This window comes from Marmota marmota, unplaced genomic scaffold, assembly GCF_001458135.2.
Source record: "Marmota marmota marmota unplaced genomic scaffold, marMar, whole genome shotgun sequence".
Taxonomy (NCBI): Eukaryota; Metazoa; Chordata; class Mammalia; order Rodentia; family Sciuridae; genus Marmota; species Marmota marmota.
Window position 1 is genome coordinate 24,485,465 of NW_026000037.1, and position 6,888 is coordinate 24,492,352.

Genomic DNA, 6,888 nt, shown 5'->3' on the forward strand with positions numbered 1-6,888 from the left:
TTTAAAAAAAAAAAAAAAAAAAAGACAGTCTCAAGAGCCACACAAAAAGTCAATGCCAGGTACTTTTGAGTGCAGGCTTTGATGACAATGCATAAAAATCTTTGAGACCACAATGACAAGCTAAATCCAGAGTTTCAGAATGAGATGGGCTCAAGAGACTGCTAATCCAAGATGAAGCTGAGCAAAAATTAATTAATTAAAGCCCAATGAACTTTGGTAGGATAATTGTGGCTTTTATTTGGAATATGTTGATATTTTAATGTACCATTTTCTAGATACTTAAGGAACACCTTTTTCTTTTTTTTGGGGGGGGGTTATATATATTTAGTATACCATGCTTTTATAAACTAAAACAAAACATTTGAAAATAAAATCTTTTCCCCTGCTTGACCACTCCAGAATATGGAAACTTTTACTATGTATTCTCAGTTTCATAGCAATATAATTATTTTCATAGATTCAATAAGAATCTGTCCTCCTTGTTAACAAGATATCTATTGGAAATACTGGTTATGTAAACAGGCCTTGCCTGTTCATATTCATATTTGAAAAAGATGCTCATTTAAGCAGAATATGAATGGACACTTTTAAGGACCTAAGGTTGACTCCATAGAGCCAACACTTAAAAAGCCCTCTTGGAAAAACTGCCTAGTACCTGGCTTATGGTGTTCCCAGCTTATAAAAGGAACATTACTTTCTGGCAAGCCCAGCAACTTTAAGATATTTAGGAGGGCTGGGGCTGTAGCTCAGGGGTAAACCTCACATACATGAGGCACTGGGTTCGATTCTCAACACCACATAAAAATAAATAAAGATATTTTGTGTGTCCATCTATAACTAAAAAAAATTTTTAAAAAGATATTTTGGAAATCTCAGGATTAAAGGAATTCATGAAAATCTGTAGGCACTGAAGGTGATATCTGGTGAGGACTTTTTGGTTTGGCTTCTTAGCTTCTGATGAACAGTGTCTATGATCTGGAAGATCCCACATTGTTAAGATTTCAATTCTCCCAAACGAGATATATAGATTCAAAACAATCTATACCAAAATTACAAGAGGACATTCTGTAGATACTGACAAGCTAATTATAAAATATACATGGAAAGGTTAAAAAATAGAATAAATAAAACATTACTGAAAAAGAAATTTGGAGGGCTTGCATACCTGCTTTAAAGTTACAATACGGACTTTAAATAGAGTCCAGAAATACACCCATAATATAGGGTTTTTAACAAAGGTACAAAGACGATCAAGGATGTCTTTTAATAATGTCAAGGACGGATGGTCTTTTCAAGAAATGGTGCTGCAAAGCGGGAAATGTACATACAAAAATGAACTGTGACCCTTTCCTCAAACCATACAAAATTAACTCCAAATAGATAAAACAAATCTAAGTATAAAATATAAAACTACTAAGACTTTCAGGGGAAAACACACCAGAAAATCTCTGTAACCTCAGATTAAGTAAAGAGTTCCCAGATGCCACACCAAAAGTATGTCCAAAAGAGGAAAATGATGAATTGGATTCAGTTTTGAAACGATAACCTTTATGCTGCAAAATATACCATTAGAGAATTAAAATACAAGATACACACTGGAAAAAAGGTTTGAAAATTGATTACATGTCTGGAAAAGCACTTATACTCAGAATATATAAAGAACTCTCAAAATGCAACAATAAGAAAATAAGCAATCCAATAACGAAGATTTAGACATTTTAGCAATAAAGATGTACATATGACAAATAAGAAAAAAAGATGCTCAATATCAGAAGTCACTAAGGAAACACAAACTAAAACCAAATGAGATATTACACACTTAATAGAATGGCTTACAAAATCTGGCAATACTGAGTTAATGAGAATATAGGCCAATGGGAACTGTTGTACTTTGTTAGTAGGAATGCAAAACGTACAGCTACTTTGAAAATGAGTTTGTTAGTTTCTTATATAGTTAAGCATACACTTACCATATGACCAGCAATGCACTTCTCCCAAGAGAAATAAAAACTTATGTCCATATAAAGTTTTGTGCACTATTGGTCATAGCAGCATTATTTGCAATAGCGATAGCCAAAAACTGGAAACCATCCTTCAACTAGTGAATGGATAAACTGTGGTACATCTATTTAACAGAATACTATTTAGTAATTAAAAGGAAAAGAAAACTACTGATAAAGGCAAAAACATGGATGAAAGTTCAATGCATTACACTAGGTAAAAGAAGCCAGATTCAAAAGGCAACACATGATGAAATTCCATTACTATGACCTTTTGGAATAGTCAAGTCCACAGGGATGGAGAATAGATTAGCAAGGAACTGGAGGGGGAGGAAAGGAGTTCATTACAAAGAGCGGCACTCACTTTCTGGAGTTATGAATCTATTTTGTAGTTTGAGATGGTTGTAGTTAACATGACTACATATCATCTGTCAAAACTTTTAGAATTTTACACCCCAAAGTGTGCCTTTTGCTTATATAACATTAAAAATAAATCATTATAAAGAAAGAGCAAGCAAGCAATGTGCCACATCAACTTTCTGCTTAGAAAACCTTTCCGTGGCTCCTAGGATCATGATTAGTCTGAGTTACTGGGTATGGAGGTGTAGCCTGATCTTCCTTTGTGATGTTTCCCCTTTCACTGTGCTCATTTTACCATGCTACCTGCAACTGCTATACCCCCAAATCACCTGTGATACCCTAGCACCGGTGCTCAGCACCACAGGCTTCTTTCCTCTGTAATCCTTATGCATCTGTATACATCGGTCTTCTCTCTTAAAGTGCTCTCTACTCCTTAATACAGCAAAATGCATCCCTAGGCCATACCTCCTTCTGCCAAAGTGTTTCTCTGGACTAGCCCCATAATAGATTCTATGCAGGGAAGTTTTGGGAATAGTCAAACCCTACACATTCCAAGAACTGACCCTTGACCAAATCATAGGAGATTACTTTGGAGTCCTTGGGATATCTTGTTTTTGTACAGCTGGGTCCTTGGGCCCTGCCAGATACTTTATGCAAACAATGTGGTTTATGGTGGGGGCCTTGAGCTACCCTGTTTCAGTGTGATGTCTTGAGGGATGGAGACTGAGTCAGTCTGGTGGGTGCTACATGCTTAAATAACTATCCTCCAATAAAAAACCTGGTTACCTAAGCTTGGGGAACTTTGCTGGGTGGCAATTCTTCACATGTTGTCACAAGGTATTGCTATGTGAATTAAGCATAGTTTGTGTGAATGCAGGGGAGGGGCACGCCTACAAGTTTGGGCCTGGTATCTCCCAAATCCTGCCCTTCATGCCTTTTCCCTTTCCTGATTTTTAATCTGTATCTTTTCACTGTAATAAAGCAGAACCAAGAGGGTGACAGCATTGTCAAGCTCTGTGAGTCCTTCTAGCAAACCATAGGGTGAAAGTGGCTTGAGCACCCCTGACACATCATCCTGCTGGGTTTACCTCCATCAGAACACTTGTCATAATGGATTGTCACTGCCTGTTTCTCACCGTGCTGTGATTTCTTTAACGACAAGAAACCTGTATAATTCATTTATCACTAGTGCCTAGGACTGTGCCTAGAACAGGTATTAAATAAACATCTGAATGAAAGACAGACCTAGTTTGCTCATAAGCCTGATGCCCACCTGAGCCAGATACTTGCCTCAGGGTCTTGTGGAAGAATGTGGAGGTAGCTTGGGTTCTCTCCCAAGAAGAAATCCTAAGACTTTGGCCAGGTAGTGAAAACCATCAACCCCAGAAAGCCCAGACTGGAAATTAAGATTGTCAGATGAAACACCCACAACAGAAATTTTAAAAGCCTTAGCCAAGTAACAGCAGTAACAGCAGGGTGCTAGCTGAGGATTCTGAAGGCTACCATGCTTGGGGGAAAATGAGAACAGTGAGGCAGAAAGAAGGGCCATGGAAATTCCACCCTGTCAACTACATCTCATTTTCTAATTCTGCCTTTCAGGGAAGTTGTCTCCACAGCAGAATGAATGACATTTCAGTGGAAAATGTTGACATTTAAAATTCAAGAAGTCTGTTGGAAATGAGGAGCCTATGGGTCCTACCTGGTTTCCCTGCCTAATTCCCTGCCCTGCCTGTAAACTGCCACCTCAGACCTCAGACCCTTTGTGTTCTTGCTGGGAGCTCCAAAAATGTTTAGCAATAGGCTCCACCACAAAAATCACACAACAATAATTAAGTTTTTCTAAGGATCCCTTACTGGTAATTTTCAGTCTTCCTTAAGAGATAAACACAGTTCAATTAAACACACAGGTGCTTCGTCATAGAGCCTGAAGTCCACTCAAACAGGAAAACAATACGCCACAAATGCCAACTCAGTGGGGAGTGCCCAGCCCAAATCAATACCTTGGACTAGAGTCATGGGATTTTAGGTTATTGGAAAAGACGTCAGACCATTGATTTTAATTTCCTTGCTTTGCAAATGGAGAAACTGGCACATCCCCATTTGTGACTGCTGAATAACAACAGTGAGCATGTGATTAGCCACAACACTATTTCTGTATGACAACCAAACCAGCACACTGACCTTCCTCACTAGACCTGGAACAGCCACTCCACACCTAGCAACATGTCCCCATCAAGTCACATCAAGCCTGGCTTGAAGCTTTCTTCAAACATGGTCTCATGGGCAATCGTAAGCGAGTTACAGCCCTTCTCAATCTGTTTTCATATGTAGATTATCAGTCCTGTACCTGGCATATAGAAAATGCTCAGTAAATGTTCATTTCCCTTTCCTCTTCCCACTAAGTTTTCCTCTCTAGTAGCCTTTTCCAACCAGACCTCCTCATTTGAACCACAAATCCAGAGAGAATTATTGGAGTGCTTTTCTCAATGCCTCCCAATGATGGCAAAAAGCTCGTAGCACTGTAGAAGAGAAGAAAGTAATTTGTTGTTTTCTATGGCTGTCTTAGGGTATCAGGGTTAATTCTGTTCAGGAATCCAACTGAGAAAGGTGATGGCTTCGTGGACTTACACGGTTCTACAGCAAACTTGCCAGTATCCTTTTACACATCTAGTACTGATCACTGTTCTTGAGAGTCCAACCAACAGGCAAGGAGGGGTTAGTGAGATGGGAGTAGGGCAGAGAAGATGAGGAGGTGATTTAAAAGGCCTCCTCCTTGTGCTTCCATAGCTGGTTGCTGCCCAACACTCCTGGAGCACAGTGTGCTGCCTACACACCTAGTAATACTGAGCCCATCTGGAGTAATCCTGTGAGGAGCATGCCATTCACTACCAGGTCTCACACCGTGTTGCTTTAAACCTTGCCCTGTGGTTAAAGGGTCAGCTCTTAGGCTCTTAAGGAACAGACTTCTAGACTTCATTACTCACCTACTACCCCCACCAACCCTCAACAAACGCATACCCTAAATATTCATGAGAATGTCCCTGATATATTTGAAGATCATTCAGGCTGCCTCAGTGCCCCTGGGCTGGTATGAGGAGTTCCTGGATTCCAGGGTTGCTTAATAAACCTGAATCTCTGCCATCTTCAACTGTCTCAGATACACATTTCCTGGGACCTAAAGAAAAAATGCAAGGGCACTCATTGAGACCCTTTGGGCTGGGTTTACAGTTGCTGAGATGGTATCACACAGGTCTTCTAACTCTAGAAGTCAAAGGAAAACCTTTGGGGCAAAAGATAGGGATAGGTAACTTTGTTAGTTCTATTTAAGCACCTGAGAGGAGAGAAAGGAGTTTCTAGGGAAGTCCCAAGAGATGAGAAGGAATCACAGCTGTGGAACAATGAAAGACTTTTAAGTTGGAGACAAGAGCCAGATTACTCAACTTTTCTGAATTTTATGTGTCTGCTTTGGAAGAAAGAAGATGGGAGTCATGTAACACTCAATGCAGAAGTGAGCATGTCTTTTTCTTTCTTTTTCCAAACCCTGTATTCAAGGTACTCTCAAAACCCTGCCACAGCTCTCTTTCAACATGCCTGTGTTCCATCCTGAGCCCACCTGCATGCCCCTCCACTCCTCTCTGGCTTTTAAGTTCTGATCTAACACACTATCTCACCCGCATACCTGTGTGGGGCCCTGCAACTTTTATAGGCTGGATCCCTAACTCCATACAGAAGCACTACAGGTGCACCACCTCCCTGATTTCTGGGCAACAACTGTCTTCTCAGCACCCATTGCAAAGGCTCAAAATGTTTGTAGATTGTTTGCAAAAAGTGCAGCAACTAATCAAGGGTAGCTGATCACTGCTCATAAGACCACTCTGGACTATCTCACTCTTTATTTAAGGCTGAAGTCTTGTCTCCAACAGCACCCAGATTTGGTCCTCCTGGCAGACAGAGGAGCAAGCATATGGTTCCAGGAGACACCCAAGCAATTCCATCTCAGAAAACCACTCCTGTTCCAAGGGGCACAAGATGAACCCCTTCTGGGCTGGGTCACTCCATCCTGGGGCCAGGACCAGGCACACTCCAGCTAGAAGGTGCAGTCTAACCCTTCGCTGTTAGATTCTCTCTTATCTTCCCACCCTTAGAGAGGTCAAATTGCTGCAGTTCACAAAACCAGATATGTGCCTAGTCAAGAACGGTTTAGGCAAGGGAAACTGCCTATCCAGGGACCAAATGCTAGTCTCGCCTTAAAAACTCAGTTTCCCAGTTAACCACAGGCCTGCTACCAGAGCCAGCAGGGTCCCCGCTGTAACAAGTGCTCCACCTCTGGAAGTGAGTCAAAGGGGCAGGTGGGAGGGATGGTTAAGACAACTAGGAAAAAGAGAAATCAGAAGGGCAAAGCTATGGAAAGGAAGGGACCAGGTGGCAGAAAGGAGAAATAGAGAAAGCAAGGGAGGAAAAGAGACAGTCACGGGGGCGGGGTAGGGAAGGACGAAGGAGCTCAAGAGGACCGACGCCCGGAGCGGAG

The 6,888-nt window shown here is 41.2% G+C and overlaps 1 protein-coding gene across 8 annotated transcripts in view; it reads right to left on the reverse strand.

Moving 5' to 3' along the window:
• Arhgef4 (Rho guanine nucleotide exchange factor 4) overlaps positions 1-6,888 on the reverse strand; it is a 186,543-nt gene that overhangs the window by 70,427 nt on the left and 109,228 nt on the right. The window lies entirely within an intron of this gene.